This window comes from Garra rufa, chromosome 1, assembly GCF_049309525.1.
Source record: "Garra rufa chromosome 1, GarRuf1.0, whole genome shotgun sequence".
NCBI classification, from domain to species: domain Eukaryota; kingdom Metazoa; phylum Chordata; class Actinopteri; order Cypriniformes; family Cyprinidae; genus Garra; species Garra rufa.
Window position 1 is genome coordinate 42,760,939 of NC_133361.1, and position 11,181 is coordinate 42,772,119.

At 41.0% G+C, this 11,181-nt stretch overlaps 2 long non-coding RNA genes across 2 annotated transcripts; one reads left to right on the forward strand and one right to left on the reverse strand.

Annotated features, from left to right (window-relative positions):
* The first annotated feature begins 8,881 nt into the window (after nucleotides 1-8,881).
* LOC141313698 (uncharacterized) lies at nucleotides 8,882-10,585 on the forward strand. Its single transcript, XR_012349825.1, has 3 exons — nucleotides 8,882-9,299; nucleotides 9,472-9,538; nucleotides 9,868-10,585. It is a non-coding gene; the product is annotated as an uncharacterized lncRNA (long non-coding RNA).
* On the reverse strand, nucleotides 9,689-10,574 carry LOC141313809 (uncharacterized). The gene is made up of 2 exons (XR_012349936.1): nucleotides 10,450-10,574; nucleotides 9,689-10,358 (listed from the first exon to the last, which is right to left on the reverse strand). It is a non-coding gene; the product is annotated as an uncharacterized lncRNA (long non-coding RNA).
* Nucleotides 10,586-11,181: the final 596 nt, after the last annotated feature.

Genomic DNA, 11,181 nt, shown 5'->3' on the forward strand with positions numbered 1-11,181 from the left:
CTCGCCGGAGCCGGAACTGCCCTCAGGTTGCCTCTGTTAAGCCTTCATTCACCCGTTCTGTTCCGAGTGCCGAAGGCTGCACAAAACATGGCTGTGAATCGCGGGCCCGTTTTATTAGCGCCCCCACAGCCTACCGCTGTTATAGCGAAGAAAATAAAAAACAAACATTCTCAAAAAGAGAGCAAATTTCCTCTTCCACTATTGTTAAGCAGTGATCCCACGAGCGGTCAGCTGCTCGAACCAATGCAACCCCTCGCCACACGGGCCAAGGCCTGGCAGGCCATCTCCGGAGTGTCGAAATGGGTTCTGGAAATAATAGAACGAGGTTACACACTTTAATTCGCTCGAAGACCCCCGTGCTTCAACGGAGTGGTCTCCACTTCAGTCCTCAGCAAGGACGCAGACGTCCTGTGAGCAGAGGTGAAGAATTTACTGGCAAAAGGAGCCGTAGAAACGGTTCCCCCAGATCAGAGCGATTCAGGCTTTTACAGTCGTTATTTCCTCGTTCCCAAGAAGGACGGCGGTCTAAGGCCCATCCTCGACCTCAGACTCTGAATCGTGCCCTTAGCAGACGGCCATTCAGAATGATCACACTGAAACAGATCCTCTCACAAATTCGCCCAGGGGACTGGTTTTGTTCGCTGGATCTGAAAGACGCGTACTTTCATATCCAGATCGCCCCCCATCACAGGCGATTCTTGAGATTTGCCTTCGAGGGAGTGGCGTATCAATACACGGTCCTGCCCTTTGGACTGTCCCTAGCTCCCCGCACGTTTACAAAGTGCATGGGCGCAGCGCTTTCCCCTCTGAGACAGATGGGAATCCGCGTCCTGAACTACCTCGACGATTGGCTCATTCTGGCCCAATCGAGAGACGAGCTAATACACCACAAATCCTTTCTCCTCAGCCACTTAGAGTGCCTGGGACTCAGGGTCAACTTTGCCAAGAGCAATCTGTCCCCCAGCCAGCACATTTCGTTCCTGGGCGCAGTTTTCGACTCTGTTCAAATGAAGGCAGTCCTTGCGCCGCAACGAGCCTTGGCTATTCAAAAGCTTGCGGCCTCCTTCAAAGTCGGAGCCCTTCACCCTCTCAAAGCTTTTCAGAAGATGTTGGGCCTTATGGCTTCTGCATCCCCAGCACTTCAGTTGGGCCTGCTGCGCATGCGCCCCCTTCAGTATTGGCTGAAACCGAAAGTTCCATCTTACACCTGGCGTCAGGGGCGCCTGCGTGTCAAGGTGAATCAGGCCTGCGTCTCAGCCCTGACCCCTTGGAAGGACCCTCAGTGGATGGAACAGGGCGTTCCCCTAGACACGGTCTACAGAAGGAAGATGGTGTCGACAGATGCTTCCAACACGGGTTGGGGAGCACTGTGCGACGGCAATCCGACATTCGGCCGCTGGTCGAAAGCGGAAAGCCGCCTTCACATCAACTGTCTATGCTGAAATGCTAGCAGTGTGTTTAGGCCTTCATACCCTTCTACCAGTCTTAAAGGGACATCACGTCTTAGTCCGCTCGGACAGCATGACAGTCGTGTCCTACATAAACCGTCAGGGTGGTCTTTCATCGAAACATCTGTTCACTCTAGTGGAACGTCTCTTGAAATGGGCCCAGCTGAACCTGCGTTCATTGAAAGCAACGCATGTACCAGGCAGGTTGAATCAGGGAGCAGACATGCTATCTCGGAGCAACGTCTCCTCAGACGAGTGGATGCTCCATCCCGAAACGGTTCAGGAAATATGGGCTGTCTTTGGCAAGGCGAAAGTCGACCTTTTTGCCTCAGAAGACAATTTTCATTGCCCAATCTATTTTGCAAAGGATCAGGATGCGCTGACCCACGATTGGCCCAGCCTCCTTCTATACGCGTTTCCCCCAATCGTCCTGATACCTCAGGTCATCAGGCGAGTCAGGGAACAAAAACTCAAAGTCCTGTTGGTGGCCCCATTCTGGCAGAACCAGCATTGGTTCCCAGACCTGCCTCGGCTGCTATCGTCAGCCCCCTGGCCTATTCCACTGAGACGAGATCTCTTAGCACAGGCAAACAAAACGTTATGGCACCCTCAACCGGAATTGTGGGCGCTGCACTTATGGCCTCTCGACGGGAGCCTGGACACCTTCCCGAGAGTGTCTTAAGCACTATTTCTCAGGCTAGAGCACCGTCTACAAGACGGCTCTATGAACTTAAATGGTCTGTCTTTTCCGCTTGGTGCTCCACCCGCGGTGCAGACCCAAACTCGTGTGACATATCAGTGATATTGTCTTTCCTTCAGGAGCTGTTGGATAAGGGACGATCTCCCTCCATGCGCAGAGTCTATGTGGCAGCGATTGCGGCATTCCATATGCGTATGGATGGCCAGTCTGTGGGAAAGAACGATCTAGTTGTTCGTTTTTTGAAGGGTGTACGTCGGCTCAATCCGCCTCGCCCCATCACAGTTCCTTCCTGGGACCTTTCCACAGTACTAGGAGCTCTTAAGAGCCCCCCATTTGAGCCACTGCAGTCCATTGACCTTCGCCCTCTAACGTTGAAAACCGCCCTGCTTTTGGCATTGGCATCAGTAAAACGCATGGGTGACCTACAGGCTCTGTCAGTGAACCCTGTATGCCTGGAATTCGGGCCTAATGACTCCAAAGTCATCCTGAAGCCAAGGCTTGGTTATATACCAAAGTGTCTCTCGACCCCTTTCAGAGATCAAGTTATCACTCTGTTGGCACTTCCTCCCTCGGAGCAAGGCCAAGACTTCAATCCTCTTTGTCCTGTTAGGGCATTGGAAGCTAAGTGGAGAGATCTGCTTCCTTCAGACAGTCGGAGCAGCTGTTTGTATGTTTTGGTGGCCGCACCAAAGGGTCTTCGGTTACGAAACAGAGGTTATCCAAATGGATAGTAGAAGCTATCATTCTGGCATACTCTTCTTTGGGTCTACAATGCCCCATGGGAGTTAGAGCCCACTTGACTAGAGGCATTGCCTCGTCCTGGGCCTGGTCCAGTGGAGTTTCTATTGCCTCGCCATCCACATTTGCTAGATTTTATAATCTGAAGGTTCCGACCTTACAGGCTCGGATTTTTTCTGCATAAATGGATAACCATTTAACCAGTATCTAGTTATATGATATATGTCTTGGCCCTCTTGCGAGCTCCAAACTGTATTATTTCCCTGGAACGGTCGTTTATTGGGTTTCCCGATTAATAGGATGGGCCCTGACTAGCCCCTAGGTGCTAGGGCCATTATGAGTCGTTCCTCTACCATAGCTACGGCGGGATTGTACTGGTTCCCCAAAGCGTCTTTCAGACGCAGTACGAGTGAAGTATCGAGAGGGAACGTACTCGGTTACTTCCGTAACCTCGGTTCCCTGAGATATGGAACGAGTACTGCATTGCTGGCCGTGCTATGTTGCCGCACGACTCAGTCGTCGCTATCCTATGGCAAAACGCGTGCTTATATAGCCAGTTACTCTGCCTATTCTGGCGGAATTTGGCGCAAGCTTTCGCCATAGGTTCGTGCAGCTCCGCTGTCGAGCCATAGGTTAGTTTTTTACTCACTGCACGAACCAATGGCCGTGCAGTAACACTGCGTTATTGAAATGCTTCAGTCTCTGAGAAAAAGGAGTTTTCCCCAAAGCGTCTTTCAGACGCAGTACTCGTTCCGTATCTCAGGGAACCAAGGTTACGGAAGTAACCAAGTACGTTTTTTCCCATAATGTTAAAAATCAGTGGGATTTCAAAGCTCAAGAAGCTCAACATGATCGATAAGAGTTTTTCAGACAGGGTGTGTGGTTTAGATACACCACACCAATATCTCTAATTTTTATGATGTTGGAGTTTTCACAATAGACTGGTTTCATAAAGACAGAGATAAGCAGCAAAACAAAACTTGATTTTACATAATTTTTTAAGTGATCCAATATGACCCCCATCTCTCGGTCGGCTATGCTAATGCCTGCATGCATTAAGAGGCTATGCCTTATCGACCAGCACACACGGGACATAACTAAATTAAAGAGAGGAGTAAACAAAAGGGGGTGAAACAGTGAAAGAGGGGTTGTGTGCAGAGAGACAAAGAAGATACTGAATACAAGTTTTTGATTCACTACATAAAGATCACATGGATTCCAACAGTCTCTCATTCTCAAACCCATTGGAATGACACATAGGAGAAAAATTCCTCTAGGGGGAATGTCTGTGAGCCTACAGAGGACAATAACGCGTAATTTCTTTACATTCATCACAGTCAGTCGAGGCCGCAGGGGAAACGCAGAACTCCTTATACCGCATATCATGAGAAGCCGAAGCCACCAAAACAAACAGGCATGGAAAACAAACAAATGCCCTCCTAATCCCTCCCACACATACACATATGTGTACGCACATGCTCAGAGCCTCTCTACACATCAGCGTCTCCACACTTGTCTCTAATTGAATCTGGATTACAATAGCCGAGATTGATTTGGAAAACAGAGCATGAAGACGCCAGCCGCAATTAAATTACCAATGCATAGAGTGAGGTCGCTGCACCGACCACAATCAACATGAGCAGACCTGTTGGGCTCATAAAGCAGGTGAGCAGGACGCCGGGCGTTTTCTCCCCCCTCAGAGGCCCATTAACAGGGTGAAATTAAAGAGGGGGGATCTAATTAACCCCAGCCAGGAGGGATTACAGCTGCCGGTCAGCAAGTTCAGCGGAGTGGATCACTCAGAGCACTTCACATTTCTGTCCGTGTTTCTCTGTCAGTGTTAGTGGGTGTTTGGCTCTGCCTTCCTATAAAGCTGAGATTTTCTCTGCACAGACACAGCAATAAGAGTTTATAGCACTAAGGGCTAGACGAGTAGAGAAAAGACGAGAGATTGACAATAGCCAGGGGCGTCACAGTGTTATAAAAAAAAGTGGTCAGGGACATGAAATGGTAACAGCCTACTTAGGGCTGTCACAATAGCAGATTTTTTTCACCACATGATTATTGTGGCCAAAAGTAATCACAATAATGATATTATTATATTGTCTTTTGTCTTTTTCTGTCCAGTGAATGTTTGTAACCATAACTGTACAAAAGCGTCCAACATAGAACTTGCTGATGAACAGCACTTCCTGCAGACTGGGGTGTCTAACATCCTGTCTTTTTGATCAAATCCAAAAAACTTCCACAATAGCGAGCAAACTTTTTATTTGTGGAGAGTGTCTCTCTTTCATCTGTCATTGCTGACACTATGAATTGTTTTCAACAGCAGTAGTAGCTACACACTTCACTGTCGTCTTCCTTACGTTTTATAATGAGTGGTAACCAGAGCTAAGATGCAATACTGTCCTACTGAAGGAGGGTCGCACTTGGCACAACATTTTTTATTAAATCCCATTATGTTTGTCCCAAATTATTGTTATAAAGTTAGTCCATACAAAAACAAAAATGATGTCATTAATTACTCACCCTAATGGCATTCCAGACCTGTGGGACCTTCGTTCATCTTCGGAACACAAATTAAGATATTTTTGATAAAATAGCATCAAAGACTGACACGGAAGATAAGAAATTGTTGAATCAAGTCATTATTTTTTGTTATTACTATCTTTCTGGGCCTTGAATGTAGTAGTTGCGTTGCTGTCTATGCACAGTCAGAAAGCTCTCAGATTTCATCAAAAATGTCTAAAATTGTGATCTTAAGATGAACAAAGGTCTTACAGGTTTGGAACGACATGAGGGTGAGTATTTAATGACAGCATATTCATTCATGGGTGAACTATCACTTTAATATACATCATGACTTCACACTAGGCTGAAATATTTCGTATTATGCATTTTTCAGCAACATTTGTCTTTCTATGACTTGAATAAAGTCTGTATACTTCATATAGAGAGCTATAATTATATATGACGCTATCTCTTTCCATTTGCCCTGATTTTTCAAACACTGAACATCAAACTAATAGCACTAATAACACTTTGTTTACTGATGTTAATACTGCCTGTTTGTTGATTAGATTGGTTGTTTAGGACTGCTGTCTTGAACTGAACATGACACGTCCAGTGTGCAAAACCTGGGAATCTAAAAAAAAAATTAAAAAGTCAGAATTGCAAGCTATAAACTAGGAATTGGGAGAAAAAAATCTGTAAGTTTAAATCTCACAATTCTGACTTTATTTCTCAGAATTGTGAGGTTATATCTTGCAATTTTGAGGAGGGGGGGGGGGAATTACATACTGTTTTTGTTTATTATTATTGTGTGAAGTATTATTGTGTAAAGTAAGTATTATTGTGTAAAAAATCAGTTGGCTATTTGGGTTTTTCTTTTGATAGGGATGCACCAAATGTTCGGCAACCGAAATTAAAAGCACATGCCTGATTCAAGAAGGGGGTCTTAAAAATGGGCAAAGAATATTATTTTACTAACTTATTAATTTTAAGTTAAATTGTGCTTTGTTGGTAGGCTATAATGTCTACTAGAATGTTAAAAATGTTCAGTGTTAAGTAAATGTTTTTAAATTATTGTTTTGTACAAGCACATTTTTGGCTATTTAATTTATGCAATGGTGAAAAAAAATGGCAAAATACATGGGGGAAAAAACACGAAAAACCGTGTTCGGTAGTCAGTCTTCGGCACAGTGTTTAATTTTGTTTGGCTTCGGCCAAGAATTTTCATTTCAGTGCATCCCTAGTTTTTGCATAAAAGACAATAAAGTTGAGTTGATGCTTCTGTGAGAATATTTCCACTTTTGCTTTCCCATGCTGAGGACAAGCAAAAAAAATAAAAAATACTTATTTGGATCACTGCTCCTTATTACACACACAAACAAAATAAGGTCCAGTGTAACAAATTGTGGATTCTACTTCTATTACACGCATTCCTGTCGCAAGCCATTTTATAAAGTGGTGTGGGCACAATCAACCATGGCAAAAAGTGTAGTAAAGTTTTTAAATCCATCTTTCAATGGGCTGTTAAAAATGAACATTCTGCACAGGAAAGATTTTGTATATAAACTACAAGAGTGAATAGAACATTTCATAAGAATGATGAACGATTATCGGTTTATGAATACAAGTCATTTAGAATGCTGACAACTCACATGATTTTCCACACAACACTAAAAAATACTGCTATATGTGGGCCGAGACAAATCATTTTGAACAGTGAAATCACTCACAGTAACATTAACGTCTCCTCCATCTTGCCTGCACTCACTACAGTATGTCACATGAGACAAATCACGCATGATCCACTGTCAGCCCTCCCATTGGTAGTCACAACATCACAGCTCATCTGCATATCCTATGAACTCTCTTACTAATGCCACTACAAATCATCAACTCTAATTGAAAAGGATTTCTGTTCACTTTTTAAGCAATTTTCAGCAATTAAATCTGACCACTTTGAGTCCTGTTGTAATAAGCATAGCTTTCTCCCAAAACACCTGTTATGTGGACCTGTTAAAAATGTGCAAAGAAAAATAAAAGCAGACTGGTATAGTTGATTGGCAAGAGGGCAGCAAGGTTTGGATGCAGGCAGATGATGTCGGTGTTCTCACTGAGGTCCTCTAGCAGCACCTGCAGCTGCTCTGTATGCAGACTGTGCTGCCTACTTTCCAGAGTAAACAGCTGGTGGCCATGAGGAATATTTCACATTTGCTGCCTCCTAATTCGATCAATTAGGAGCAGTTAAGAAAGAGAAGGGTGTGATTTGGTTCACAGATTTTGCAGCTAAACACAGCATTAATCCCCAACCATCACAGCAGAGAGAGAGAGAGACAGATTGCTTTCTAGACTGTGCTTTACATTCAAAACTAAGATTACATTTGCATTATTTAATATGGCAAGTTAACAGCAAACAGATAATGGTGGCAATTTTTAGAAGTGCGATATAAATAAATACAAAACATATTTTTACTACATACATAAAACAGGAAAATGAAATTCCAGGACTGTTAAGGCCTTATGAAGCACTACTTTTTGTCATCTAAGGTGTAAATGTATTACTTTATTGTTAACCTGGCAACGTATCCCTTACTTAAAAAAAAAACAATTATTTATATAATTAAACAAATCAACCATGGTTTAGCCACACATGAAAAAAAAAAACATGGTTACTACACTTTTGCTACAGTAAAAACACGGTTAATTTTCTTAGGGATTTGAATTTGTACTTTCTGAATTGTTGTACTTTCTTTCTTTTGTTTTCTACTGTTTAGTGAAAAAAATCTGAAGAAAAAAAAAAACATTGCAAACCATCATTTCAGATTAGGACTCCAATCTAAATCTAATTATTCGCGAAACCACTCTGAAGTCCTGATCTAAATCAAATAATTTATGATATGCAATTTGAAGTTGCAATCTAATTCAAATGATTTATGATTCTGATCTAGGTCAACTGATTTGCGAACTTGCTCCCAAGTCCCAATTTAAACCAAATAATTCATGATACGCGATTTGAAGTCGCGATCTGAATAAAATGATTCACAGTACGCAAAGTTCCGGTCTAAATCAAAAGATTTGCGAAAATGCTCCAAAGTCCTGAACTAAATCAAATGGTTCTCAATACGCGATTTGAAGTCCCAATCTAATTCAAATGATTCAAGAAACACATTTAAGTCAAATGATTCATGAACTCGCTCCGAAGTCCCGATCTAAACCAAATAATTTGCAATACGCGATTTGAAGTCGTGATCTGAATGAAATGATTCACATTATACAAAGTTCCTCTCTAAATAAAATGATTCCCAAAACTTCTCCAAAGTCCTGATCTAAACCGATCTGAATGAAATGATTCACAATATGTGAAGTTCCGATCTAAATTAAATGATTCGCGAAATTGCTCCGAAGTCCTGATCTAAATCAAATGATTTGCAATATGCAATTTGAAGTCCCGATCTGATTCAAGAAAAATGATTCAAGTGTAACCAAGGTTACCAGAGAGTAACAGAGGAAGAAAACTAATTTATAAATTTTAAGTGGAAATCTAATAATACATAAAGTATTAAAACATATTTAAAATAAGTTTATTTCTAAAAGAAAATCTTAATTTTATGTAAACACATACTATTAATTGGTTGTATATGTGGCCAATAGTCAGCCGTCTTTGATTTAAGAAGGACCAATGAGAGCGCTGAATGCGGCACGGCAGAGAAATTGATATCCGGGGTTTCGCACATGGAATGCACGCAGAGTTAGCAGCAGCTCGCTAAACAATTGCATCGATTTATGTGGAGAACGGTTTTTGCTTTATTTTTGCATTTGATTCCTGAAGAGAATATTTTCATTTTGCTTCATGAGAAATTGAGAAAGAGAAACGATCTCCTAGAGGAACTTTGATAAAGGATATTGTAAGTAAAGTGACAAACTTTATTTTGTAATACTCATAAAAGCAAATTAGTAATGTAATCGAGTGAAACACATTCTATTTCATGAATATCAAAAGATATGCTGATATTTATGTACTTTATAAGCATCAGAGAAATGCTTAAGTGTTTACAGCATGTATTTTTGATTAAAAAGGAGAAAGAAACGGATTTAAAGGAGACGAGGTGCCTTCTGGAAATTTCTGTATTTAACGATCTCCTTGGTAAGTCAACTGACTTATTACTAGTTACAAATCAAATTGTTATTATTGTTTAAGAAGGGAAATAGGAGGAATTAAATCTGTGAGTATGATTTATGTATGTGAAACTGTGTAAAGCTGTATTTGGAAAGTAGAAAAACAGTCACAGACATGTTACATATAAAGAAAATATTCTTTATTTGAAGGATTCATTTACATATATTCAAGTTGTGTTTAAAATGTGTATATGTACAACGATTAGTTTATTTTCATGAGTTTATTTTGATACAATGTTATTGACTGTTGTTACAATGAAGATATTCATTATTGTTTTATGACCTTGTTTGTTCAAGGTCAGGTTTTTTGTTGTGGTTTTGTCCTTCCATGAGTCGATCCTCTGTCGAAGTCTGTATCTTGGATCTGTCCCGACCTTCTGTTGGTGCTTAGGAGGGTTTGGACTGGCGAGCCCCCTGGATTCCGTTCTTGGATAGTCTGTGAAAAAAGACCACTTAGTGAACTCTGCGAAGGGTAGGAAATCGAATGACTTTTCTTCTGTTTTTTCTTTCTTCTTGGATGAAGACATTCTTTCCTCGTGACGGATAAACTCTATGGACAATTCAAAATCTGGTTTTCTGAGAGACTGGACAATTTAAGGTTGAAATAGGAAAACTTTGTTTTATTGAAAATTCAAATTGTCAAATTGTTGAGTTACAACTGAAATTGTAATTTTATTTATTTTTTGATTTTATGCTGTTTGGTTTTTGTTGGTTCATTTAAAGGAACAAATAGTGAGTTAATAACTTACCTTGCTGGGAAAAAGAAACCAAAGATAGGTTTTTAAAACCTAAAACAAAGACAAAAAGAAAATTAAGTGCCTGAAAATTTGTAAACATATTGTTTTTCATTGTCACTGTTCTAAATGTTGAACAACTTACCAAGTGTGGTCTGTGCAAATACAATTCGCTTGTTAAATCAAAATCTTCCGAGTCAGATCTGATCACTGTTGTTGTGGCATCTTTCTCAGCAGCGAATCTATTTTCTTCTGAAACGCTGGTCCGGGTATTTCATAGAGTAAGCGCTACACAAGGAACACGAAGTTTCAATTTAAGTCAAATGATTTGTGAACTTGCTCCGAAGTCCCGATCTAAACCAAATAATTTGTAGTATGCAATTTGAAGTCACTGAATGAAATGATTCACAATATGCAAAGTTCCAGTCTAAATCAAATGATTCGCGAAAGTGCTCCGAAGTCCTGATCTAAATCAAATGATTCACAATATGTGATTAGAAGTCGCAATCTAATTCAAATGATTCACGATACGTGAAGTTCCAATCTAAGTCAAATGATTCACGGACTCTTTGTGATTTGTGAACTCGCTCTCAAGTTCTGATCTAAACCAACTGATTTGATGTCCCGATCCAGATCTGATCCAATTGGAGCACTTCAGAACAGTTAATCTTTTTGTGATGCAATGTTTAACTGATTTGGAGTTTCGAAAAGCTCCGCTTCACCCATCACTTGTGTGCTTTTTAAAACCATTACAAGCAATGTCGAAAATTCAAAAATGAATGGCTCTTTTAATTTGATCTGGTTTCTGCTAGTGAATCACTTGAAATGAATGATCAAAGTCACAAATTTGAATCAATCAGAACAGTTCCAGCGTAAA